Source organism: Microcebus murinus, chromosome 20, assembly GCF_040939455.1.
Source record: "Microcebus murinus isolate Inina chromosome 20, M.murinus_Inina_mat1.0, whole genome shotgun sequence".
In the NCBI taxonomy this organism is placed as follows: domain Eukaryota; kingdom Metazoa; phylum Chordata; class Mammalia; order Primates; family Cheirogaleidae; genus Microcebus; species Microcebus murinus.
Genome location: NC_134123.1, coordinates 34826136 through 34854043, shown reverse-complemented (window position 1 = coordinate 34854043; position 27908 = coordinate 34826136). Strand labels below are relative to the sequence as shown.

The following is a 27908-nucleotide window of genomic DNA, read 5'->3' as shown; positions in this document are numbered from 1 at the left end:
GGTAAAATTATATCTGAGATAGGGCCCGGGGGGCGCGTTTGAGAACGCGGCGCGAGTTATCAGCTGCATTTATCTTAATTACTTCGGGGGAGCGTGGAAGCCGGCGTTGGGGGGCTGGAAGTGGGGTCCGTCCGGCCTTATCGGGGCGCGCATTTGAGATCCTCTAACGGGAGGGAGATAAGGAGCCGCGTGGGGAGAAGATGATGTCTTCGAGAGTGACAGGGAGGCGGCTGGCGGGGGTTTGCGCAGAGAGAAAGAGTCCTGTTCCCCACCAGGATCGCGGAGAGCTGGCGCGGGGCAAGCGGCGGGCACCGCCACCCTCCCCCGTCCCTTTGTGCCACAAAGACCAAGATTTGGGGGTGCACGACGCCGATCCCGGGGATAGCTCTTCCTCCCTTACTGGATGTCACGGCTCAACCCTCTAGGCGGCTCCAGCACCTCCCTCAGGGCTCCTCCCAGACTCCCCCAGCCTCCCGGGATCAGCCTCCAGCTCAGCAACACGCCACCTCCTCCAGGAAGCCCTCCCTGACCAGGGAGCTAGAGTAATGACTGCCTGAGGTTGCTCCCACCCCTTGAGGCCCATCCTCAGTCCCGGCTCTGCATGGTGGGTGCCCTCACTGCTCTGCCACCCCATGTCCCCTGCTGGCATCACCAGGGTGGGGCTGCGTGTGTCAACTCAGCCCCATCCCAGGCCTGGCCCGGGGTCAGTGCTCAGGGCCCCTGCACATCCATGTGTGCACATGTGCACACACATGCATATAGCCACGTGCACATCCACGTGCACACACCCATGCACACACCCACATGTGCACACCCCACGTGTACACACCCATGTATACACATAGCCACGTATGCACACCCATATGCACACTGTCCATACACTCAGGTGCACATAGCCACGGGTGCACATCCACACATGCATATCCACGTGCACATAGCCACGTGTGCACATCCACACATGCATATCCACGTGCACATAGCCATGTGTGCACATCCACACATGCATATCCACGTGCACATGGTCACGTGTGCACATCCACACATGCATAGCCACGTGTGCACATCCACACATGCATATCCACGTGCACATAGCCACGTGTACACATCCACGCATGTATATCCACGTGCACATAGCCACGTGTGCACATCCACGCATGCATATCCACGTGCACATAGCCACGTGTACACATCCACACATGCATATCCACGTGCACATGGTCACGTGTGCACATCCACACATGCATATCCATGTGCACATAGCCACGTGTGCACATCCACACATGCACATCCATGTGCACATAGCCACGTGTGCACATCCACACATGCACATCCATGTGCACATAGCCACGTGTGCACATCCACACATGCACATCCACGTGCACATGGTCATGTGTGCACATCCACACATGCATATCCACGTGCACATAGCCACCTGTGCATATCCACACATGTATATCCATGTGCACATAGCCACGTGTACACATCCACACATGTATATCCACGTGCACATAGCCACATGTGCACATCCACACATGCATATCCATGTGCACATAGCCACGTGTGCACATCCACACATGCATATCCATGTGCACATAGCCACCTGTGCATATCCACACATGTATATCCACGTGTGCACATCCACACATGCATATCCATGTGCACATAGCCACGTGTGCACATCCACACATGCATATCCATGTGCACATAGCCACGTGTACATATCCACACATGCATATCCATGTGCAGAGCCACGTGTGCACATCCACACATGCACATCCATGTGCACATGACCACGTGTACATATCCACACATGCACACGCACACCCCCACAGGGGAGCAGGCACGCACGTGGGCACACACACGCACTCCCCTCAGGCCATAGAGGCTGCAGGCTCAGCTGTGGGGCCCCTTCTGGGGTCCGTGATGCTGCCCGTGCACGGCAGGCTTAAGTGCGTGAGTGTGCACTGACTACTGGGCCCTCCCTGCCAGGCACGCGGCCTGCAGGGACTGTCCTGGGGTCAGTGGCCCCAGCAGAGCCGAGGTGGATGACGCCAGTGCCAGGTTGCCCCACAGCGGAGAGCCGGCTCGTCCAGGGCGCTGGCCAGGGCGTGGCTGTTGGAACCCTGGGGATCCATGGAACCCCCTTTGAAAACCAGGGACGGGGGTGCGTTTTCCTCTGTCTGGCCCATTGGGGAGTCCCGCCCCGGGATTCTAGATCACGGCTCTTGCAGGGAGGGGGCCTCGCTCAGCTGCTCCCACCACAGACACGTCTTGGGGGACGGAGGCTGCCAGAGGGGAAGGGTCTGGGGACGGGGGCCGTCCGGGTCCCGCCAGCCCGAGACCCCGGGGAGGGAGCCACCCCCTCTGGTTTTTGGAAACCGAGCACGTCTCCCAAGCGCAGCCTCTGCTCGGGAAACGGAACAACGGGGTCCCGGTGGGGGTCGCTGCCGCCCCGCCCCAGCTCGGCTGTCTCCCGAGTGGTGTGATTAATGAGCCCGGGGCCGCGTTAATTACTCTCCTGCCTCCGCAGGCCCCAGAGCCGATCAGCCTCCTGATTCAATTAACAGTGATTATGATTGGGCTTCCTGAGGACGGGAGGATTAGTGACGGGCGGGTGGACGGACGGGCGGGCGGGGAGGGGCGTGCCCTGGTCTCGTGCGTCTGCCGAGTGGGGGGCCCGTGTCCCGGCCAGAGGAAGGACCCCGGACACGCCGAGTGTCCCGGCGTGGCGCCCCCAGGCAGCAGCCCCGCGAGCATGCCGGGCTCGGGGCACACGCGGGTAGGGCTCCCGGCCCATGGGGAGACCCGGCCCAGGGTGCAGCCGCCCGGCCCCTGGGCCGCGTGGCACCTGCGTGGGGCTGGGACCTGCCCCTGCGCCGGCCACGCCCGGGCTCTGTCCTGCTCCCCCCACCCCCTGCCTCTCCTCTGGTCCCGGACAAGCCGCGTCCGCGTCTGTCGTCCTGTCCCTGGAAGACGTCCGGCGGCCGCCCGGATGCCAGCTGTGACCCTGGGGACGCCCTTCGGTGGGAGCCCGGGCGGTGTGAGTCCCCGTGCGGGTCCCAGGGTGCCCTGAGCTCCGACGACAGTCCGTGTCCTTCCCCCCGTGGTGGCGGTGGGGGGTCCCTGGTGCTGTTCCCAGGCCCGGGGCTCAGCCTCAGTGTGCCTGGCTGGAAACTGGGCACAGCACAGGCCTGGTGACGTGCTCGGCACCCCCTCCTCTCTCCAGGAGAGGCGGCGGGGCTGGGGTCTTGCTGGGGGTTGAGGGGGGGCTGGGGTGGGCGGTGGGTGAGCCCTAAACGTGGCCCAAGGGTTGGGTCTGAGCTCTGTGGCCCGCGTTGGCCTGACCCACCGAGGTCCCTGAAGGCCACGGATGCTCGGGGCGGCCAACCGCGAGCACTATCTCATGAGTCCTGCAGAGATGCCTGGTGGTTCTGTTGTCCCCACTGCTCAGACAGGGGACAGAGGCTCAGAGAGGGGAAGCGACTTGCCCAAGGCCACACAGCAGGGCAGCTGGGGCTTTGGCCCTCCCATAGAGACTGTCTCCCGCCAGGCTACCCGGGTCTTGGCGTGGCTGGCCCTGCAGGCCTCCCTCGCTGCGTGGCCTTGGCCGATCTCCGGGCAGCTGGAACCCGGGCTGGCGGCCCTGCCCTGGGACCCGCCCTAATCTGGCCGCTGAGAAGCACCCCAAGGGCGCCCTTTCCCCAGGGCCTGGTGTGGCGTGGCCCTGTGCCGCCCTGGCTCCAAAGAGGAGGCTGCCCTCCCCCGGGTTGTCCTCTGGGGCCCGGCCCAGGCCTGAGGGCAGAGGCCGCCGCCCAGAAGGGCAGAGAGGGCCTTGGCGGTGCCAGCCCCAGGCCTCGGGAGGCCGGCGGCCCATGGCCCTGGGGCCCACGCACTGGCCTCTCCCTCCATCGCCTCTGCCCCGCCCCCACCCACGTGGCCCCGTTCCCAGTCCTCAAAGGCACATGGCTCCCCCTCCCCCTCCCTCCCACGCCTTCCCGGAGGCTGCCACCTTCCCAACTTCCGTGGCCACTCCACGGCCTCCTTGGGGCTGCGGTGCCTGGAGCCAGGGGGAACCACAGGCTCTTCATCACGGAGGTGAGGAGCACTTGTGCCCTCCCTGCTGCCCCCTAAGTGCTGGCCACCTGCCAGGCCAGGTGCACCTGCCCCCAGCAGGTGCGAGTGCGGGGGGTGGGGGGGGAGCCCGTGGGTGGGAAGCCGTGGCGGGTGTGAGACCCCAGAGGCCCCGTGGCCTGGGGGAGGGCGGGCAGGCCGGGGTTGAGGGTCTGGGCCGGGGAGGCCTGGACAGACACAGGGGCCTCCGGTCCCCAAGGGCAGACCCCACCCTGCCCGCCCCCCTGGGGACTTGGGCTCCAGGCCCAGAGGGGTGGGACGGGCTGTGTGGGGCCAGCCCCGAGGGACCTGGAGCCTCCACGCGACCTCCGGGGACCCCTGACCCCAGGGTGCAGGGGACACCAGGACTGGGATCTCGGGACGGCTCCGCCACAGCCTTGGGGGGTTCATGGCCCAGCAGCAGCTCGGCCCCCTCCCGACCCTGACCTCGTCCCGCTTGGCGGAGGCTCAGGGTCACCTTCTCCGAGAGGCCCCGGCTGCCCCACGCCACGGCGCCAGCACCCCAAACGCAGGCCCCGGGAGCTGGCCACGGAGCGCAGCGGAGACAGCGGCAGCCTTTCTGATTCTTCAGGAAAAGCCAGAAATCTGGTTTTTAAGGCGAGATCTCCTGGTTTTAAAACGCTGGCCAGAAATTCACGTCAAACAGAAACACCAGCGTGTGGGCTGAGGCCAGCGGGCCGGGGCCGGCCCGCAGGTTGTCGAGCGTGACCTTGCCCTGGGCCGCAGATCCAAGCTGTTCCCGCCCGGACGCCGGCCCCTGCTCACCCACTCGCTCACTCATTCACTCATTCATTCATTCATTCGGGGAAGAGGGGTAGACGTCAACCCGACAGGACATCGCCATGGCTGAGACAGACTCCACCCCACGGCACTGACATCCCAGTGGCCCCGTTTGGGGCAACCTCAGGAGGTCAACAATCGTCCCCTGACCCCACGGCTGGGTACGTTGCTGCTGTGCCAGGAAGGCTCTAGGGGTTTCTGGAACATTCCACTGGAGCACGAAAACCCTTCTTTGGCAAAGGACCTTGTGAGCTCCCTGTGCAGCGGGGCTCAGAGAGGTTGAGTGACGTGCCCAGGGCCACACAGCAGGCGGCAAGAGGGCACCGAGGGTGAGCGCCAGGGCACCTGGCAGCTCTCCTCAGTGGCCCTCACGTGGCAGGGCCGCGGGTGCACCCGGCGTGGGGGACGGCGGCTCCCGGCTGCTCCCCAAAGCCTTGGCCTCTCCTCCCGGGCGGCAGAGGGTGGAGGCCCGGCCTCACCCACCGTGGCGCTCGGGCCTCTGCTCGCAGCCGCTCGGCCCGGACGCCCGCCCTGCCCGGCACGGCATCACGTGACGGGGCACACGGATAAGGCGTGTGTTTTGTAGCTACGTTTAAAACGCATCCGTGAACCGCGTACACATGTAGCGTGTGTGTGCAGTGCACGTGCACACCCGGCGTGGGGGGCGCCCACCCCCTCGAGAATGTCCCTTTGTCAGTCGGAGGAGGGCGGCGGGACACACGAGGAAATGCCACCGAGGGGGACGCCTGGTGGCCAGTGGCCCCTGCGTCAGGCCCAGCGAGGGCGTGGTGTGGCCGTCTTTGTGAGCCAGAGAGTGAAGGCTACCCGGGACAGGCCTTTCCAGAGCCTCAAGACTCCCCGCTGCACACGGGGTGGGGGGCGCAGCTCTCTCCTTGGGGGGAGGGGCGTGTGGGGGGGCTTCCCAGCCAGGAGGGCGCCTGGGACAGGCGGGTAAACTGAGGCACACACATCATACATGTGCACAGACACACGCATGCACACACATGTGCACATACGCCCGGCCGCCCTGAGACATGCTCATGTTTCTGCCCTCAGCCCTGGGCCCCACGGAAGGGCTGGTTTCCCGGCTGGGCCCACCTCTGGCCGGGCCGGGCCGGGTCGCTGGGCCCGGCTGGACACCGCGGCTGGCGGCGGCAGGGCCAGCGCGGGGCCGCTCCCTCCCGCGCCTGTGGAAATCTGTCCCTGGCAGTTGCCACCTTCCAGCTTTCACGTCTCAGCTGGTTTTAATTAGCTCCCTTCACAGTCCCCCACAGCAATTCAGCCACGTTAGCGCTCGCCGGCTGCCAAGACGCTCCAGTGCATGCGTGTGCGTGTGTGTGCGTGTTTGGGGGCGGGAGGACGCAGAGACCGTCTTGAGCTGCTACACTGCAGGGGCTTTTCTGCGTTGGAGGCCAAGGGCTGCAGGGCCGGAGGCGTTCCTGGCCGGGGCGCCGGGCGGGCGGGGCTGGGCGGCCCGGAGTGCCTGGAGCCGCCCAGCCCCGCCTGCCCTTCCTGGGGCCTCTGCTCGGCTCCCGCGTGTGTTTAGCAAAGTCCTGTTTATGCCCCGACCTTGGGGGACGCGTGCCCACCCCCTCCCCTGCCTTTCCAGGCCGGGCCCCCCGCGGTCCCCGAGGCAGGATGCAACGCCCACGTGGCGGCCGGGAAGGCCAGCGGGGCGTTGCAAACTCACGGCCCAGTCCAAGGGCGGTCGCCTCGGCCCCGCCAGTGTGGCCTGGGGGCATCACGGGCTCAGTGTGGCCACTCCTCTCGCGTCTCCACAGAGGCTTGGATATGCCTGTGGACTTCGGATATTGTCAAACAGCTGTGGCATTTATCCATCTACCCGTTCATCCCCCCACCCATCCATCCATTTGTCTATCTCCCCACCCATCCATCCATTTGTCTATCCATCCACCCATCCATCCATTTGTTTATCCACCCACCCATCCATCCATTTGTCTATCTATCCACCCATCCATCCATTTGTTTATCCACCCACCCATCCATCCATTTGTCTATCTATCCACCCATCCATCCATTTGTTTATCCACCCACCCATCCATCCATTTGTCTATCTACCCACCCATCCATCCATTTGTCTATCCCCCCACCCATCCATCCATTTGTCTATCCATCCACCCATCCATCCATTTGTCTATCCATCCACCCATCCATCCATTTGTCTATCCCCCCACCCATCCATCCATTTGTCTATCCCCCCACCCATCCATCCATTTGTCTATCCATCCACCCATCCATCCATTTGTCTATCCCCCCACCCATTCATCCATTTGTCTATCCCCCCACCCATCCATCCACCCATCCATCCATTTGTCTATCCCCCCACCCATCCATCCATTTGTCTATCCCCCCACCCATCCATCCATTTGTCTATCCATCCACCCATCCATCCATTTGTCTATCCCCCCACCCATCCATCCATTTGTCTATCCCCCCACCCATCCATCCATTTGTCTATCCATCCACCCATCCATCCATTTGTTTATCCACCCACCCATCCATCCATTTGTCTATCTATCCACCCATCCATCCATCCATTTGTCTATCCCCCCACCCATCCATCCATTTGTCTATCCATCCCCCCATCCATCCATTTGTCTATCCCCCCACCCATCCATCCATTTGTCTATCCCCCCACCCATCCATCCATTTGTCTATCCATCCACCCATCCATCCATTTGTTTATCCACCCACCCATCCATCCATTTGTCTATCTATCCACCCATCCATCCATCCATTTGTCTATCCCCCCACCCATCCATCCATTTGTCTATCCATCCACCCATCCATCCATTTGTTTATCCACCCACCCATCCATCCATTTGTCTATCTATCCACCCATCCATCCATTTGTTTATCCACCCACCCATCCATCCATTTGTCTATCTATCCACCCATCCATCCATTTGTTTATCCATCCACCCATCCATCCATTTGTCTATCTATCCACCCATCCATCCATTTGTTTATCCATCCACCCATCCATTCATTTGTCTACCTATTCACCCATCCATCCATCCACCCACCACTCATCTACCCATCCATCTACCATCCACCATCCATCCACCCATCTATCCATCTGTCCATCCATCCACCACTCATCTACTCATCCATCCATCCACCATCCACCCATCCATCCATCCACCCACCACTCATCTACTCATCCATCCATCCACCATCTACCCATCCATCCATCCACCCACCACTCATCTAATCATCCATCTATCCACCATCCATCTACCCATCTATCCATCTGTCCATCCATCCATCCACCCACCACTCATCTACTCATCCAGCCATCCACCATCTACTCATCCATCCATCCACCATCCACCCATCCATCTACCATCCACCATTCATCTATCCACCATCCATCCATCCACCATCCACCATCCAGCCACCCATCTATTCACCCACCATCCAGCCACCCATCTACCATCCATCTACCCATCATCATTTATCCATCCACTCATCCATCCATCCATAATCCATCTACCCATCCATCCATCCACCATTCATCCATCCACCATCCATCATCCATCCATCCATCATTCATCTATCTACCATCCATCTACCCATCATCATTCATCCATCCACTCATCCATCCATCCACAATCCATCTACCCATCATCATTCATCCATCCACTCATCCATCCATCCACAATCTATCTACTCATCCATCCACCATCCACCATCCATCCATCCACCCACCCATCTACTGTCAACACTGTAATCCAGGTCTTGGGGCCCCAAGTGCTCTACTCCAGTCCCCGGCTCACTGCAGGGCTGAGGGTGCTGTGGTTTCCTGGAGTAAGCAACTGCATCACTGCCCCCCAACTACGTCACTGCCCCCCAATGCCCCCACCTTGGCCAGAGAGGCCCTGGCATTGCTGGACTGGATGGCTCGGTGCCCACAGCACAGTCTTTAGTTGCTCCCCCTGCCCTGGGTTCACTCCAGATCAGCTCTAGGGTCCCAGGGGGAGAGACCATACCCGTCCCTCTGGGGTCTGAACCCCCCTTTCTGCTGGGAACTGAGGAGTGCCTGAGGCCTCGAGGACCGAAGAGCCGGTGAGGGGCTGGGGCTGGGGGGAGAGCAAGGGGCAACAATCCCTTCTTTTCCCCACTGTGGACACCCCTGCACCCCTCCCCCTCCACTCCCCAGGGCCCCCCCGGCCTGCAGTCCAGGAAGGGCTTCTGGGCCCCTTCCCATCCCCCACTCTGGCCGCCTTCCCTGGCCCTCTGCTCCGACCCTGGCGGTGGTAACCATAACCATGTGCTAGGGTCACTGGAAATGCTCCCAGGTGACCCCTGGGCAGGGCTGGCTCTGCCAGTTTCACCCAGAGGAGGAGCCGCCGGCCCAGTGACGGACAGACCCCGGCAGTCCCAGCTCGCCCTCAGCCCCCAGCCTCTGCGACGGCCCTGAGCTGCCAGCCACCCGCCGACCATCCAGCGGGGGCCAGCCAGCCCCAGGCCCTCCTGGCTGCTGCTCTGTTTTCACAGCTGAGAGGAGGGACCGATCTGGAGCAGCCGGGTCCCTGGCCAGGAGCAGGCCGCCGGGCTCGCCTGGCTTGGGGGTTCCGGAAGCCCGGGGTGAGCAGGCTGCGTCCAAGACCCAGGAGCCCTGGGACTGTGGCCCTTCCTGGCCTGGCTGGTCCCCGGGAGCCCTGCAAGGGCCGGGTATGGGCTGCGCCCCTGCGCCGGCCGACGGAGCCCCGATGTCCCCATCTGGAACCTGGAGCCATCGTCCCTGCAGGCTGACGGCAGCCAGGCTTGGAGCGCTGGCCTGGGCAGCCGAGCCGGCTCTCCCGGCGGGTGACACTGAGGACACTGAGGCTTAGGAGTGTGGCTCAGGGTCACTCGTGAGCTAGGGTAGAGCCAGGACTCAGACCGAGGTCTGTGGACCCCAGAAGCCAGGCTCCCCGCCGGGTGCCGGTCCCCTCCTGCCACGAGGCCGTGGGCTCTGTGCTCCCCAGTGACGGCGCGATGGCAGGTGCTGAGTGGCTCCCCTCGGCGGCCACTGCCTCCCTTTACCCGGCACGTGAGCACTGTCAGGTGGGCCGGCCCCCACTCTTTCCGTGAGGCGAGCACGATGCCGTGGTCCCCGCTTCCCGATGACGGGTCCAGGGCTGGGGAGGTGGAGATTTGCCCGGGTCCTGCGCTGGGGCAGCGGGGCCGCTGTGCCGTGCTACCCAAGGTCCACGCTGGGCCTGGATCTCCCTTCTGGGGAGGGGGCTGCCTGGAGCCCAGCCCGCCCCTGGCTGTGGTCCCCGAGCCCTGGTGCCCACGGGCACCCTCGAGGGACCGAGCACCGTGGGAGACGTGTTGGACTTTGGCCCCAGAGCGGAGAGGGCGGGGCGGGGTGGTCGGTCCCAGCGGAGGGTCAGCATCTGTGTCCGGCCCCAACAAGGGGAGTTCTGACACCAGAAGTGCTTTAGCTTGTCCTAGCGGCTGACGCGGGGCAGCTGGGGGGCCTCGGGGGTAACGCAGAGCTCTGTTTTCCGTGATCGGGGGCCCAGCAGGTCGGCTGTCTCTGCCGTGCCCGCCACCCACACCCGTGCCTCCCCAGCTCCCGCTCCTGCCCGGCCCCGTGTCCCAAACGCGCCAGGATCGAATCCCAGCCACCGTCATCTCCCAGCCGTGTGACACCGGGCAAAGAATCCAACGTGGCCACGGGGTATTTGTGGCACCTTCCGTGGAGACGTGGAGTGTCCCCGCCCCAGCACCTGGCTGGGCCCTGACTTGCTTTGACCAGCAGGACGAGGAGGGGGTGACGTCGTGTGAGTCTGGGGGCTCGCCATCACACAAAGGAGCAGGGGAGCTGAGGGTCCCAGGACCATGGCCTCGGACCGCCGCCAGCCAGGGGGGCAGCTGCCCACCAAAGCGCCCACCCGGCGCCCACGCGGGACCGGCACGAGCACGAGAGAATGGCGAAAAAACGCAGCGTCGCGGTTGTCTGCAGCCCTGGGCCGGGGCTGTTTGTTACGCAGCAGCGGCAGCTGCGACACTTGGCCTCCCTCGGCTTCAGTTTTCCTGTCTGTCGAATGAGGATAGGGACGGAGCCCCCCGTAGCCCCCAGAGGGTGGCTGGGGGACCCAGTGAAACGGGGCAGGTGCAGCTTTCAGCCCGGCGGCTGTGCCGGCACGTGTCCTGGGTCTACAGAAGTGACCATGTTCCAGTGGGAAAGTGATTCCGGCCCAACCGGACCGTCCGTCCCAAACCCCGCCCCGGACTCTCGGGCTGCTGCAAACCGACCCAACCCGAGTCCGCCCTGCACCACGCACGTGCCCCTCCGGCCTCGGCCCTCAGTGTCTTTACGAAGGGCCGGGAGGGTAGAGGGAGGCACCGGCCACGCCAGGGAAGCGACGTGGTCTCAGAGCGAGGGCCTCCCACTGCGCACGTGGGCGGCAGGGGCCACGTAATCACTGCTGGCTGATGCACGCCCTTGCCGAGGCCTCGTTCTGTTCCTCTGACCCGGGTGCGAAGTCCCGCCCTGCCGGCTCCGGGCGGGGCACACGGGGCCCGGGAGGCTGGGCGCTCCGACCACTAGGGCTGCGTCCCCCTAAGGGAAGGCCGGGCGCGAGGGCCAGGCCGCGCCCTGCCCTCCGCTCTCACCCCAGGTGCGGTCTCAGCCGCGTCTGGGACGGAAGGGGTCTGAGGTCATCCGGGATGGGGACTGCCGAAGTTTCGAGGCATTGAAAGCTTAGCTCAGACGTCCAAGAGAAACCCTACGGAGGAGAACCACCCACCTACCCACCTACCCACCTATCCACCTACCCACCTATCCACCTACCCACCTATCCACCTACCCACCTAGCCACCTACCCACCTAGCCACCTAGCCACCTACCCACCTAGCCACCTACCCACCTAGCCACCTACCCACCTAGCCACCTACCCACCTACCCACCTAGCCACCTACCCACCTAGCCACCTACTCACCTATCCACCTAGCCACCTACCCACCTAGCCACCTACCCACCTAGCCACCTACCCACCTAGCCACCTACCCACCTAGCCACCTACTCACCTATCCACCTATCCACCTACCCACCTAGCCACCTACCCACCTAGCCACCTACCCACCTAGCCACCTAGCCACCTACCCACCTAGCCACCTACCCACCTAGCCACCTACTCACCTATCCACCTAGCCACCTACCCACCTAGCCACCTACCCACCTAGCCACCTAGCCACCTAGCCACCTACTCACCTAGCCACCTAGCCACCTACCCACCTAGCCACCTACCCACCTAGCCACCTACTCACCTATCCACCTAGCCACCTAGCCACCTACCCACCTAGCCACCTAGCCACCTACCCACCTACCCACCTAGCCACCTAGCCACCTACTCACCTAGCCACCTACCTACCTAGCCACCTAGCCACCTACCCACCTAGCCACCTACCCACCTAGCCACCTACCCACCTACCCACCTAGCCACCTACCCATTCTTCTGTCTCTACCCTTCTATGCATCCAGCTCACGTTCGTACGATGAGCGAACACGCCTACGTGAACATTCAGACTCACACTCGTGTGATGGGCAAAGGTCACTGACACTGAAGACGCGGCCTTGACCTCCAACCCCTGGGAAGATGGAAATTGCCGGCCCAGTTTCTCTCCTTCCCCGTCCCTTCCCCAAGGGTTGTCATGGCTGCTGGCGGGGCAGACGTGCAGGAAAGAGAGCCCCGGGTGGCGGCTGATCCCGTTCCAGGTCCCAGGGGTGGACGCAGGTCCGTCCCCAGGCCGGGGGGACTGGGCGGGGTGGACACAGGGTCCAGCCGTGGGAGCCTCCCTGGGACCTTGGCCGGGACACTGGAACGAGGTGAGCTGGCCGGGCAGAGGCCTGAGCCCCAGGGGTCTCTCCGCCCCCGTTCGGGAACGTGCCCGAGTCTGGAGCCAGCACGGGAAGGCAGAGCCACGGGCCAGAGCGAGGCAACCGTTTGAGAGCCTGGATCCAGCTCTGCCTGAAGCCCGTTCTCCACCAATCAGTGCGCATCTTCAGTCTCACAAGCCAATAGATTCCCTTTCATGCCATGCGAGTCGTGTTTCTGTCACCTGCACTCGAGAGACTCTGAGTGGGAGGACGCGGGAGGTACAGCTCGGCAGCCAGGCAGGGGGAGGTCACAGGGAGGGAGGGCACAGAGGTGGAGGCGGCAGAGGCAGGCACGGCTGCCCTCAGACCTGCGCTCTGGCTGAGCACGCAGGCGGGGCGTGGTCTCTCCCTCCGAGGCACAGCCGGGCCGCCCAGGGTCCCGACCTCCCAGGCAGGTGCAGAAGACAGGTGCACGCACCTCTGATGGGTCCGGGCCAGACTGTGGCCTGACGTCCGTCAATGTCTCCCGCCCGGTGGGACAGACCTGACCCGCAGCCCTCGCTGGCTGCAGCACGGCCCGGCGCAGAGCGAAGGAAGGGGTCAAAGACTGCAGAGCGCAGGGCTCGCTCCTCTGGGCGCCCACCCCCCTTGCTGGCCGCGCAGCCCCCCACACGGCAGCTCAGCCTCTGAGCCTCCAGTGCCGTGGGGTGGCCGTGAGGGAGGCCGGGACCAGAGTCCGGGCAACGGCATCGCTCAACGCCCGGCCTGTCACACCCCAGAACGGCACGGCCAAACCCAGTGACGGATAACGCATATTGTATATGTGCATATATGCAATTATATGTATTATTGATATTTACACTACCGTGTTTTCCCGAAAATACGCCCGACCCATAAGATAAGCCCTGGCAAGACTTCTAAGCATTTGCTCAATAGAAGCCCCACCCCGAAAATAAGCCCTAGTGACGGGCGTGGCTGCGCAGCGCATCTGCACAACCCGTGCGTGTCGTTGCAGAGTGGGAAAGAACACGAGCAGCCCTTCTCATCCGCCCCGTGAGAGCTCTAGTGTGAGACAGGAGAGATTAGGGCCGATGGTTCTAAAGGAAATAGAGTCACAAGAAATTCAGGATGGGATTCCGGGTTTGGAGAGTGATGATGATGTTCCAGAAGACGATGATTCAACTGTATTTGAATAAATGTAGATGGTTGTACCGTGCTTAAAAACAATAACACGTCCCCTGAACATAAGCCCTTGAGTGTCTTCTTGAGGAAAAAATAAATAGAAAACCTGTCTTATTTTTGGGGAAACACGGTATATATAACATATAAATTACATGTGTGTGCACGTACATGATAATGTATGCATGTACATGATAATGTATGCATGTGTGTACGTGTCTACACCCACCCGTCTCTGCATGTAGGCACCTGTGCATCCATCTATCTATGCGTCCACCTCCCTACAGAGCTACAAAGCCACAGGAGAGACTTCCTCCTGGCCGCGACCTCCTGAAGCCCTGCCCGCAGAGCCCGCCTCCAGGCAGAAGGGTCCTGGGGCTGCTCCACTCCTGGGGGGGCCACCTGAGCCGCCCTGAGGCTGCGCGGGCCCAGATGGGGCAGCAGAGCCCAGACTCCGGAGCGGAGAGGCTGAGCAAGGCAAAGCCGTCCTGGGGGGCGAGGCATAGTAAATCGTCCTCTGGGGGTCAGGGAGCGTTGGGGGGAGCAGAGATTGGAGGCTCCAGGTGGGCACAGGTGTCTGCAGGGACCATGGGGGGAAGAGCCACAGAGAAGCCACGATGACAAGGCCCCGACACGTCCAAGGGGACCCCACCTGTTGTCCTCACGCTCTGAAGACCCCGAGCCCACGTCCCCTCGGGCACTGTGTTCTTTCACTTTCTGAACACCTGCATGACTCCCGGCCTCGGGGGCCGAGAAAACAACAGGCAGAGCCAGCGTTCAGCCAGCTCAGCGGCTGGCAGGGGGGACGCCAGGCATGGCTTGGGGGCAGCTGGGAGCATGACCCCCCCCCCGTCCCCCACAGGCCCCTCCTTCGCTGCCCTGGCCACAGGTGGCTCCCAAGAGCTCACAATGCCACGAGCGTGGCTACAAGGCACCACGCGTGAGCGCGCCCGGCCTCCACAGACCAAGTTCAAAAGAAGCAGAAATGTTTCATCAAGGGTCTTTAAACACGCAGAGTATGTGTTCAAATGTAATACTTTGGTCATGCTGGGTTCAGCAAAACACATCATTAAAGTTCATTTCACCTGTACTCCCAGCACTCTGGGAGGCCGAGGCGGGAGGATCGCTCAAGGTCAGGAGTTCGAGACCAGCCTGAGCAAGAGCGAGACCCCGTCTCTACTATAAATAGAAAGAAATTAGCCAAACAACTAAAAGTAGAAACGATCAGCCGGGCATGGTGGCGCGTGCCTGTAGTCCCAGCTACTCGGGAGGCTGAGGCAGGAGGATCGCTTGAGCCCAGGAGTTGGAGGTTGCTGTGAGCGAGGCTGATGCCACGGCACTCACTCTAGCCTGGGCAGCAGAGTGAGACTCTGTCTCAAAAACAAAAAAAAGCTGATTTCACCTGCGTCTCACGCATACGTGAGCACATCGGACACTGTGGCTGGAACCCCGTTTCCCTCGGACGGTGCAGGTGCGGCCCTGGCCCCGCCCACGCCGCGCGGGCCCCGCCCAGCTCTCCCGAGCACACCTGGCCGGGCCGGGGCAGCCGTGCCTGCTCCGCTCTCCCTTGGAACAGCAGCACCAGCCGTGTCCCATAGCTCGCAGAGCACCGTCAGGCCAGTGGCTGGCCAAACCGGTTATAACCCTGGAGGCAGGACTTGTGACGCCAGGGTTCAGGTGGGGAAACTGAGGCGCAGGCAGGTGAAACACCTTGACAAGAGCCCACAGCCCCATGGCTGACATCCCATCCCACCCCTCTCCCTCTTCCTGAGGACGTGGACAGCACCCCCCCTCCACCTGGGTCCAGCCCACCTTTGACCCTTTCCCCCTCGGGGTCTGGGCGCCACCCACCTCGCCCAGCAGGGCCTTGGGTCCCAGGCACCCCCCGCCCACGGCAGGCAGGCAGATCCCTCCAGGCACCCTCCGGGGACGCTAATTACGACCCAGGCACCAGCCCGGCATAAACACCGCCTAGACATCCAAGAAAAGCAGGCCGCTGGCCGGGGGGATCTCCTGGAGCTAAACGCGGCCTCCCAGCGCCCCGCGGCCCGAGCGCCCGGCTCGCCTCGCAATCGGATGCCGCGGGCCCCGAGCCGACCCCGCGGCGGGCACGTCCCCACTCACCGGGAGTGACCGCCCCAGCCGGGGTGCCGCCGGCTGCCTTTCTTCCGCAGGGCGGGCGCGGCAGGAATGCACGTGGGCCGCTCCGTGTTTAGGGTGTATTTATAGACCCGCCGCGGCCGGCCGCCGGCTGAGCGGTGCCCGCGGGCTCGGCTTCCTGCCAGGCCCCGCGGCCAGATGTTTACCGAGATCGCAGAGACCGCCCCGCCCACGCGTGCCTGGATTTACCCCACACCCGCGCTCCGAGGCGCAACACCCCCCCATCCCCCCGTGCCATGGCCTGGCGGACTGTGGGACTCAGAGAGGAGGTGACAGTCGTCATGGCCCTCGTGGGGTGTCAGCGCGCTCCAGGGACCTGCGCGCCCCTGGCGGGTTTAACGAGGAGCAGCGGAGGCCCAGGGGGAGGCATTCCTGCCTCAGGAGGGAAGCCTTTTCTCAGAGGGAAGGGAGGATGATATTGGGTGGGTTTTGAAGGATGAATAGGAGTACCCCAAGCATTCCAAACGGAGGCAAATAAAAAATAAGTGAAAAAACAAAAAAATACATGCAAGTGCTTTTTGTGAAAAACAAAAACAAAAACAAGTGGAGGCAAATAGCGTGTGCAATGGGGTGGCGTGAGCGAGGAAGTGGCGGGTTTGGGCACAGCCGCTGCCCGGTGCCTGGAATGAAGCACCTAGAGGCACAGAGAGAAGAGACTTCGGTCTGGAAGCTCAGCGTGCACACAGGCGACCAGCAGGGGCTGTGCAGGTGCAGCCCCAGCCCCGAGATCCTGACGCAGCGGGCCCGGGCGGGGCAGGGAATCTGCGGCTCAAGCAGCCCCCGAGAGAGAGTGTGATCCAGGGCCACCAGCCCCACGTTAAGAAGCCGAGTCCCAGAGAAGGAGGAGGCCCGCCGTGGCCGCAGAGGCCTGGTGCAGCTTGCGGGGAAATCGGGCCGGCGGGTGTGAGCCACGTGGCCGGGGCTGGGGAGGGGCCCCCGCGCTGGGGGTTTGGCGTGGGGACAGTCTCTCTGCCGCAGGGCGCCGAGGGACCAGGGGTGCAGGGCTGAGCCACGGACGGAGGCGCCCCGAGAGCTTGTGCGCGGCCGGCCCGGCGGGATCTGGCTGGGGCGGGGGTGGAGAACCCGCACGCCCTCGTGGCGGCCGGCAAGAACCCGCACGCCCTCGTGGCGGCCGGCAAAGAACCAGGCTTACAGATACTCCGCCAGATAAAATGTATTTCCCGTTTCTTTTTCTGTGTTTCTACGTGGCTACAAAATGACCACCCATGTAGCTTGCAATTGTAGCTCAGATTATGTTATATTGTATCGTGCTGTGCTATGCTAATGTTGCATTTCACACTGTCATGCTTTTATATTACGCATTGCATGTTAGATTATACTTATGCGTCATATTATGCACACTATATATTTATTCTATTATGTTGTATATCATATCTTTTTTTTCCCTTTTTTTTAATGGCTAAAGTCACTTGGATCCACATGACTGCATATCATATGTTAACTATATTTTTCTAGATATTTCTATCCGACAGCTCTGACCCAGAGGCTGCAAACCTGGTCTGTACGGGATTCGAAAACGCCCTTTCAAGAATTCCCGGATGAGCTGCCAACCATTTCAAAGGAAGAGGTTTTATATGAAAGTCCTGATTCCCGCCTTCTCTTGAAAGCCAAGCGGAGGCGGCCGTGCCGGGCCCCCGTCCTCCCAGCTGGCGACGCTCGGGAGGCGAGAGTCACGTGCTCACCGTGGCCACAGGCCACGCCGCTCCCTGCTGCTTCCCGTCCCAGGCACCTTCTCACCCGCAGCGTGGGCCTCGGGTCTGGGGCTCACGGTGGCCTCTGGAGGGGCTGAGCCTGGGCCTTCCGGAACCTTCCAGCCCCTTCACTGTACAGAGAGGACCCCAAGGTGCAGAGAGGGGCGCCCCGTGCCTGGAGTGGCAGAGACGGGGACTCTTGGAGTCCTCTCTCTGTGCAAAACGCTGCCCCTGGCCTGGCTCTCCCCGAGGGCTTTATCTGGGTCAGAGGGGAGTCACAGACTCCCGGACGCAGCAGGCGCAGACGGCCAAGTGCACGGTCCCACGGAGCCCGGGTGGCTCCGTGGGCCTCCTGCCCGGCACTACGTGGCAGCTTTGAATGCGGGAGCTCACGGCCCCCCGCGCAGCGAGGCTCTTTCCACGCCCCTTGCAGCGGGGCCGCCCCAAGCTCCCAGGGCCTCCTCCCACTTCTCGTGGCCCCATTTTGCAGATGAGGAAACTGAGGCCCTGAGGTGGGGTGCCTTGCCCTCCATCTCACAGGCAGGAGGTGGCGGGGGCGGTGGGGGGAGGATTCCACAACCCACCTCCCAACCACTGTCCCGTGACAGCGGGCAGGGGACAGGCAGAGCTGCCCCCCATTCCCGGGCAAGCAGCCTGGTTTGCAGAGGCTGACCGCGGCCGGCTCGCTCGGGCCTGGGCGGCTGATGTCACCGGAGCCGGGAGCCTGGGCCTTCCGGAGTTGTCGGCGATGAGCTGCCCAGGGTTTGGGGTCAGCCACCAGAGGCACGTGTCTGTGCCTTTGCTTGGAACACCCTCTGCCTTCCAGAATGCTTGGCAAACTCCTACTCATCCTTCAAAACCCAGCTCAGAGGCCCCTTGCTTCAGGGAGCCTTTCTTGTGTCCTCACGCACTGAACTGCCTCCCGGGTCTCACCTGCTGGCTTCGGCTGTCCAGAGGGGCGACCTGGGGGTGGCGTCCACGCCTCGCCCCCGTTGGCAAGCCCTGGCTGTGGACGCCCCTGCCCGGCCTGCAGACCAGACTGGTCTCAGGGGAAGGCGTGGAGGGGCAGGGTGACAGGATGCACCTCCTAATGCCACTTATATTCTAAAACAAGCTATGTGCACACGCCGTCTCCCTCTGTGGCACCGCGGCCACACACGTGCCAAAGCGTGTGCTCGTCTGTCTCCAGCACATGTTAAACTAGAAACGTTCACAGTGACGCACCCGTCATGCCTGTCACCACCACAGAGCTGACAGATCTTCGCGCGGATGTGCTCAGTGCTATTCGCACAGCGAATGACTGTTTTAAAATTATTTTCCGGGACTCCTAAGTGTGCCACGTGATGGTGCCTTACAATCAGGACAACCTGTGCTACAGCTGGAATGAACCTGAGGCTGGGCGCGGCGGCTCACGCCTGTAATCCTAGCACTCTGGGAGGCCGAGGAGGGAGGATTGCTCCAGGTCAGGAGTTTGAGGCCAGCCGGAGCAAGAGCGAGACCGGGGAGTGCCGGCTGGAGGAGGCAACACGGAGCCCGTGGCCCAGCCTGGGTCAGCGGTCCGGCCCGAGCCCCCCAGCTCTGGGCAGGGGCTGCGGGCGCTCTGCCGGACGGAGGGCACGCCTGTCCAGCTGTGCGTCCCGGACCAGGGAGTGGCTGCGGGCGGGGCAGGTGCGGGCACCCCCTGGGCCGCCGTGAGACGGGCCGGAAGGGAGGCCCAGCCGGGCTCAGGGCCTTCCCCTGGCCACCCGGACCTCGCCCCTGCTCCCCGAGCGGGCCCAGCCACGACGCGCGGCCACGTGCGGTTGCCGTGGGGAAGACACCCTGCACCTGGTGCGGACCGGAGCCCGGCCAGGGGCAGTGCGAGTGCCGCATGGGCGGGCACTGTGGCCTTCTCGGTAGACGGGGAGGGCGGCAAGACAGAGCCTCCCGTCCCTGAAAGACGCGGCTGCTCTCTGCGCCTCGATGTCCCCATCCCGGGGCAGAGCTTGGGATGTCTCTCGTCCCCAGCTGTGCACCCCGGGCCGGCGCCCTGCCCTCTCTGAGCTTGGCCCCCTCGTCCTGGGAAAGGCTCACAGGTGCCTGCCCCCCCCCACACACACACCTGGCACAGGACACGGGGCAGCCCCGCGGGAAAGGGCGCCGCAGCTCCCCAGAGTGACCAAGCGGTCCCGAGAGTCCACTCGGAGGAACCCACGCGAGAGAGACGAAAGCAACGCCCACATGGACACAGGGCCATGGAGGCCATGGCAGCGAGATTCACAACGGCCACGAGGAGGGGACCAGTGGGTGAGCAATGGTGGACGCGGGTCCTTGGACGGTCCGTCCGCACGGCGCAGTGTCACCCGGCCGTCAGGGGGAACGACATGCCACGGCACGACGGGCCTCGAGGACGTGACATTCCATGGAAGAAGCCACGCCAGTCACGAAAGGCCACGCGTGGTAGGGTCCCACGTACACGAACGTCCGGCACAGGCGAATCCTTGCAGACAGAAGCAGCCAGTGGCTTTCGGAGCTGGGTGGAGGGGGAATGCATGGGAGTGACTTCTCTGCGGGCACAGGTTTCTTTTTGGGGTGATGGAAACGTTCTAAAACTAGGTGGCGGCGTTGCCCGCACAGCCCTGTGGGTGTGCTGAGGCCCGCTGAGTGGCACACGGTCGAAGGCTGAAGTGGGCCGGGCGTGGCAGTTCACACCTGTCATCCCAGCACTCTGGGAGGCCGAGGCAGGCAGATCACTCAAGGTCAAGAGTTCGAAACCAGCCTGAGCAAGAGCGAGACCCGTCTCTACTAAAAATAGAAAGAAATTAGCCGGGCCTGGTGGTGCACGCCTGTGGTCCCAGCTACTCGGGAGGCTGAGGCAGGAGGATTGCTTGAGCCCAGGAGTTGGAGGTTGCTGTGAGCTAGGCTGACGCCACGGCACTCACTCTAGCCTGGGCAACAGAGTGAGACTCTGTCTCAAAAAAAAAAAAAAAAAAGAAAGAAAAAACCAGCAGGCTGAATCATGCGGTAGGAGAACTGTATCTTTAAAAAGCTTCCTGCCCCGACGGGCTGGTGCAGGCGCGGAGATGGCAGCCGCACGGGCTCCGGCCGCGCCGGGCAGGGCCGTGTCCTCCCACACAGGGACCCGGGCGTCCTGGCTGCACACCGTCTGGCCCGGGTCCGAGGGAGGCCGCACTTGTGCCCCGCCCGGATGGCAGAGCCGCCGCCGAGCTCTGCAGCGTGTCCCGCCCGGCCGCCGCTGTGCCGAGACCCGGAGCGGCCGGCAGGCAGCAGCGGGCTCTGCTTCCCTGCGGCCACCTTGGCCCGGCAGCCCTGCAGGAATGCGGAAAATGCCGCCCAGGGCCGCTCTCCGCGGTGACATCCTGCAGGCGCTGCCGTGCCCGGCCGGCCGGGGCCCCTCGGTGGCCGCTCATGAATGTGCGCTCTGTCTGGCCGCTGGCTGGGACGCCGGCCCCGCAAGCAGCGAGGAGACAGTTCGGGCGCTGTTCGCAGGCGGCCAGGGGTTGGAATGTCCCCCGTCCCGCCGCCCGCTCGCCAGGAGGAGCCGGGTGTGGGGAGCGGCTCCGGGCACAGCTGCCCATGCGGGTCCCGGCCCCGTCCACACACACGCGCCGGCCCGGTCACCTCCTGCCCCGCCCGGTCACCCCCTTGCTGTGCACACGCACGCTCGCCTGCTCTAGGCGGCCACTCCGGGGTCCCGAGGACCAGGTGGCCTCCCCAGCCCACTCTGTGATGCGAACCTGCCTCGTCCTGCTCTTGCAGCCCGAGGGGCCGAGCGGGACTCGGTCTGGGCTCCGAGGTCCCCAGGCTTCTGTGCTGAGGTCCCCCACCCACCCTGGGGCTGGGGAGGGGTGAGGCCCTCGGGCGGAGGAGACCCTCGCCGCCCACTGCTCAGGGCAGACGGCAGGCCCTTCCGGCTCCAGGAGCTGCTGGTGGGAAAGACGGGGTCAGGGGGTGCCCGGGAGACCCCGCCGGGCGTGCCAGGCAAGCCCCCGGTGTCCCCCAGACAAGCCGTGCCTGCCACCCTCCCGGCCACAGCGGGGCTTATATTTGGAATTCTCCGCGCCCAAGCCGGCTCCGTTCAAACAACAACGTCATTCCCCGCGGCCACTTCAATCCCGGCAAGTGCCCGGGTGAGTGACGAGCAGGAAGCCTACAGTTTGACGTGGGGGTCACAGCCCCCAAGCGCCCGCCGGTGCCAGCCCAGTCGCTGAGCTCACTCTCTGGTTGCCGGGACTTGGGACGAGCCACCACAGGCCAGGGGCGAGGGGGTGGGGCCCGCAGGCTTTGAAGAACATCTGGAGGCAGCGCTGGCCGCGGCCGGCCCCACAGTCCCCCGGCAGCCCTGGGGCGGGTCCCCGCCGCCCGCTTCCCACCCCTCCCCAGAGCTGGCACGGAGCGCCCGGGCCGAGGGGGAAGATCTGAGCATGACACTGGCCCGGAAGAATGCTGAATGCTGAGGGGGCCGGGGCGGCTGACGGCAGCACCTGGTGCGGCACCAGGGGACCTCGAGTCGGAAATGACAGAGGCCTGGGCTCTCTGGGCCTCTCGGGGCAGCCTCCAGCAAGCACATGTGATGGGGTTGCATGTACAGTCCTCAGGAACAAGGACAGCCGTGCGCATACACCATACAGCTCTAGACGGGGGCCACCACTGGTGCTGTGGGTGCCTTAGGGTGCACAGGGCTAGGCACTCCCCTGGGTGGACGCGGCCCTGGGGTGTGCGGAGGCCTGCTGAGCAGGGTACAGGCTGTGTGCTCTTGTGCAGTGAACAACCTGCCCAACTGTCCCAACCCGCCTTTCCTTCCACCCGGGGAAATGGCAGATCCTCAGCTAGCTTCACAGCGAAGTACGAGATAATAGTCAGTCCGCGAGGGCAGGGTCTGTCATCCCAGCCATGGCCACCATGGGGAACAGTGAGGACAAACGAGGAAGCTTCAAAACTCCTTACACACAGACCCTGCGGAGTGAGCCTCCCCCAAACCCGGGGTGTGACCAGAGCAGCCAGCAGGACCAAGCACTCACAGCACGGCAGGCCTGTCCCAGGGTGGTCACTGCATCGGCCTGTCCCAGCCTGGGTCCTTGTAGGGGCTTTCTGATGGGACGGTCGAGCCCCAGAGAGGTCTGGTGACTGGCTGAAGGCCACACGGCCTGGGAACAGCTGTTCCAAAGCACGGCCTCCCCCCGCCCCCCCATGTTCCCAGCCCAGGAGGCTGGCAGGGGAACCGAATTCCCAGTAGGAGTCGAAACCAGAAGGGAGAACTGGTGGGGGTGGGGGGTCGGCTTAGACGTCTGAGGGCCCCAGAGGACTCTGGCATGAACTGACATCTCCGGCACCATCGGTGGTGTCCAGATTTCAGAAGAAGGCAGTGAGGATGTCAACCGTGTGCGAGTGTGAACCTGACCAGTGTGTGCTGCCCCAGGACGGCAGGGCCAGGGTCACAGACACCACAGGCAGGAGCAGGGCTGCCACATGACCCTGTAGCATGATCCAGCGGCAGCCCCACTGGAATGGCCAGGAAGGAGCTTCTGTGATAGGGAGTGAGTTCCCCGTCACTGGAGGTATTCAAGCAGAGTAGGTATTCAACCAGGAGGTGGGGTCTGGTGGAGACTGAAGTACTGATGAGGGAGCTGAAGTTCATGACCTCCCGGTCCCCAAAGACTCTGAAATCCCCGGGCTCGCCGGTCTCCGGACACTGCCCGGGGCTGCCCATCTGGGCTCCAGTCTCAAGCCTCACACTCCTCACCTGAGCCTCCCAGCCCGGCCTCCCTGTTTCCCTCAAACACCCTCCCCCTTTCCCATCACGGAGGGGGGAGGGAGTGGAGAACTCCCGGCTCTGGGCAGGCTCTGCCCTGTGGTCTGGAACCTGCCGGCACACGGGCCGTCCCTCCCAGGCCACCCTCCCAGAGGCTGCCCCACCAGCACTTCCTGAAACCGCACCTCTACCCCTGCCTCCTCCTCCCCTGCTTAGTCCTCCCGGGCTAACTCCGTCCAGGTGTTTTACCTGTTCATCGTGTTTATTTCCAGGAAGGCAGGGGCTTGACTGCTGGGGGCACCTAGGGCAGGCCGGGCACACAGAGGCCGAGATACACATCTGTCCGGCCGGCAGGGAGACGTGGCCGGCAGGGAGAAGGGGCCGGCAGGGAGATGTGGCCGGCAGGGAGACGTGGCCGGCAGGGAGAAGGGGCCGAGGGTCTATCTTGGCATAAAGAAAAGGGGCTGTCTGCAACTCTGCTGCTTAGCGGCTGTGTAGCCTGGGCCCACTCTGACCACTGGTTTCTTCATCTAAAACACGGGGTACCACTCATCCCGTGCCGTGAGTTTCAAACGCCATGATACGTGGCACAGTCCCTATACGGTACCGGCATCGGCTCAAGTCCGGTGGCGAAGCAGTTAACACCTCCGCCTGGGCCAAAGCCGCAGCAGCAGGAGCTGACCGCAGCTTCCCTGCCCCCCTCCGAACACCCCCGCCTCCCCCGCCCCCCGCCGGCCTGTCCCTCCATCCCCGGGGTGCAGGGACAAGGTCTGGGTGGCCAAGGGAAGTCCCCTGAGCCCGGCTGGCCTTCCCTTCCGGCAGCCGCCGCGGGGCGCCGCGTCCCCACGGTCCGGCCGCCTCCCGGGGCACCCGAGCTTGCCGGGGTTGCGGGGCTGGGTGGGGGCGCCCGTGGTCTCTGGTGCAGGAGCCCGGGGCGTCGAGCCCCCAGGGGTCGGCTGGAGAGACTCAGGCCCCGCCCAGGGCGCTGACCCGCCGCCGCCCCGCGCGCGCCCGCCCCACGCCCTGCTCTGAGCGCCACGGGGCCAGCACGCCTGGGGGCGGCTCGGAGGAGGTGGCGGCGGCGCAACCCGGGAAGGGACGCTCGCCCGCGATGAATGAGCCGCCCGCAGCCCTGCTCCGAGCGCCCGCTCCGCTCGCAGCCCCGGGCGCTGGGTTGCACTTTGCCAAGTGCCCAGCGAGCCGGCCTGGGGTCGGCAGCCCGACGCCCCCGCCCGGGCGGATGGGCGGGGGCTGGGGTGGGGGTGGGGGGTCCGGGCCACTGGGCGCGCCACCGAGGGCGCACGGGATGCGGGACCCGGCTGGGGACCCCAGGAGAGCGGCGCAGCCTGGGACACCCGCGCCCCGGCCCAGTCTCCGCGGCACCGCCCGCCTCGGGCGCCCTGTCCCGGAGCCCGGCGGCGCGTCCACACTCACCTCCGCCTCCGAGGCCCGCTCCGCGCGCCGCGCTGGCCGCCCGCAGTGGAACTCCGGGAAGGCGAGCGGCCGCCGGCGCCCGGTCCTCATCCCCGCCCGCTCGCAGGCCCGCCCGGGCCGCCCGCCCGCCCGCCCGCCGGCACCGAGCCGCCCCGCCGCGCTGCGCCTCGGGGCGGGGTGGGAGGGTCGGGGGCGGCCTCCACCCTGCCCAGGTCGCGGAGCCGGCGGCCCGCGCGCCAGCTCCAGCCGCCGCCGGTGCTCGGAGCAGCGCAGCCCGCGGTCTGCCCCCGGAGGCTCCCGGCTTAGGTTACACACTTCGCCGCCCCCTGCACCCCACCCCCACCCCGGCTATTTTTAGCGCCGCTTTTCCTAGGTGTTTGGATCCGAGGATCCACCCTGGCCATGGGGGGCGGATGGGAAAGCTGTCTCTCTCCAGAGCCCCTTCTCGGCGGTCCCCGGCCCGCCCGCCCCCAAACTGGCAGCCCCGAGCGGCTCGGGTGGAAAGGCTGGACTTAGCACAACTTTTAAAGCGGCTGCCATAACTTCAGCCACGCGGCTGCTACCCCATCCGCGCCCGCTCCTGGCCGCGTCTCCAGCGCTCGCTGGCTAGGTACCTGCACGGTAAACACTTCCCCGGGGCTCCTCGCTGGGGGGGGGACACGTCACAACTGTCACTTGGCACCTGCTCGGGGAACTTCGTTGGAGGTTCCCCAGGTGGGCACCCCGAAGGCACAGTGGAGGAGGAGGAGCCCATGGGACACTTCTCAGAGTGGGGGTGGGTGGGTGGCGAACGACCCCCCCAGGCCCTGGAGCCTTCGCCCTGGGCCCCTCCCCCACCCTGGGCCTGCCTCAGCCTGGCGGGGAGTTCTAGAACCCCGAGGGTGGAAGCCAGAGAGGGAGAGGCCCTTGCAGATCTGTCCAACAGCTCCCTTCGCAGATGAGGAAACCGAGGCCCCGGGAGGCAGGGGACCTGTCCGAGGCCGGCAGGCAGAAATGGCTTTGCCAAGGCTCGAGCCCGGCAGACCCCTCTCCTCCCCCCCCCAGCGTGTGTGTGACTGTCCTGGGCTGTCTCGGAGAGGCCGGTCTCAGATGGGGACATGGCCGCCTCCTCCCAGGTCAGGATTGCAGCCCTCAGGGAGGGGACCACAGACGGACCCCCCCTCCCCACTTTAGACGAGCCCGAGTTGGGGACTTGGGGGAAGGAGAGAGGAGTCCCTGCGGAGTGTGGCCGGGGCGCCTCACGCACCCAGTTCAAGCTCCACACCCTTTTAGGGACCCCTTTATTGTGGGGAGCAAGGCGCAGCAGCACGGGGCTTCCCCTGGACACCAGGGCGGGGGCCTGGCCCGAGGCCGCTCCTGTGAGTGATGTCCCGGCCCATTCCTGCACCCTCGGCAGGTGGCCAACGATAGGCTGAAACTCACTATGGGCCGTAGCCGGCTGTCCCTTCCTGCGGCTGCCCGGCATAGATGGCGAAGGACCAGCCGGAATTTCCAGCCCGTCGGCTTGTACGTGTGAACCAAACCGGGCCGGGGCCGGGGGCCGGGGGCTGGGGCGGGGCAGGCCCCAGGGGCCCGCAGCCTGGGCTCGCGTTTCTGCGGCGTCATTTGGGCCCCCGGTCCTGGGGTGTCCCACTCCGGGGAAAGAGGCCCGGAAGGAACCAAGGAGCGCTCCGGAGTGAAGCCGAGTTCGAGGCCCTTGGGTTTCCTGGGGTTCCGGCGCAGGGGCCCCCGGCCCGGGACAAAGATCCCAGAAGGTGTTTCCTTCCCTGGGCTTTCTCCTGGGTCTGCTCTTGTTTCTGGGAAGGGCCGCAGTCTCAGAAACTGTGTGCGTGTTTGTGCCTGTGTGTGCGTGCGTGTTTCTCCAGCCCCGGGGCACCTGAACGCGGCTTGGGCATGAGAAATGGCAGACGCCTTCGCTGACAGCTCACACCCACACCCCGGTCCTGACAGCTGGCCGACCCCGTGCCCACCTGGGCCAGTCACCGTGCAAAGGGACCCGGCAGCCTTCCCGTTTCACAGGGAGGGTTGGCAGCACACCTGAGGCCACAGGGCACAGGCCCGGGGCCACTGTCCCCTCTGCACCCCATCCCTGTCCTGCAGACCCAGCGCCTCACAACATCTGGGGGTGTCTGGAGTTGCTCTGGGCTGTTATCACCGGGGGGCGGCGGCTCCTGGCATCTAGGTAGCGGCTCGAGACTGGGACTCCGCCAAGCCCCCCCGGCACGCACGGGACAGGCCTGGTGAGAAAGCCTCATCGAGCCCCCGGTGCCTCGCATGCAAGGGAGAATCCCGGCGTCATCACCCTCCCGGGGTGGCCCGTGGATTCCTGTCACTGCCCTGGCCCAGCCTGGCAGCTCCAAAGCCACTGGCGAGCCGGACAGCAGAGCCATGTCCCCCGTCCTTGGAAGAGCTGCTCGATTTGGGGTACCCGCAAGGGGTGCTCCAGGGAGAGCTGGGGCTGGGAAGGGCCCCCCGTGTCTGTGAGCCAGTCCCCCCCCTTTTGCTCCCAGGCGTGGACAGAGCCGGAAGGGGCCTGGGTGTCCCAAGCCTCTGCTGTCTGGGAGAAACTGCCCAGCCAGGTAGTTGACTCGACTTACCCAAAGTCCCGGCCACTGTGCCCAGCTCTCCTGGCCTGACTGAGCCCCCAGGCTGCGGGAAGGGGGCTCGAGCCCTGCTGCTGGCCGCCCTCAATGGGGGGCTTCCTGGGCCCCCTCGGGCGTGGGGGGAGCCAGTCGGCGCTCCTGGGCAGGCCCCTGACTTCTGCATGGTTTAAAAATGAAACCGTGTCACCCACGCCAGCACAGGGCGGGAAGAGAGAAAAACCTCCGGAACATTCCGGGGGGCTATTGTCACGTGGCCGCTCAGGCCTGACACTGACGGCCTCGGCATGGGGACGCCGTCAGTCCAGACAGCCTCTCACCCC

General features: G+C 64.4%; 1 protein-coding gene across 1 annotated transcript in view; it reads right to left on the bottom strand.

Moving 5' to 3' along the window:
• ZNF469 (zinc finger protein 469) overlaps positions 1-25225 on the bottom strand; it is a 44501-nt gene extending 19276 nt beyond the window's left edge. The window contains exon 1 of the mRNA XM_075995862.1: positions 24986-25225. The gene's annotated coding sequence lies outside the window, so the exon portion shown is untranslated. The remainder of the gene's footprint in view (positions 1-24985) is intronic.
• Between the last annotated feature and the right edge of the window lie 2683 nt (positions 25226-27908).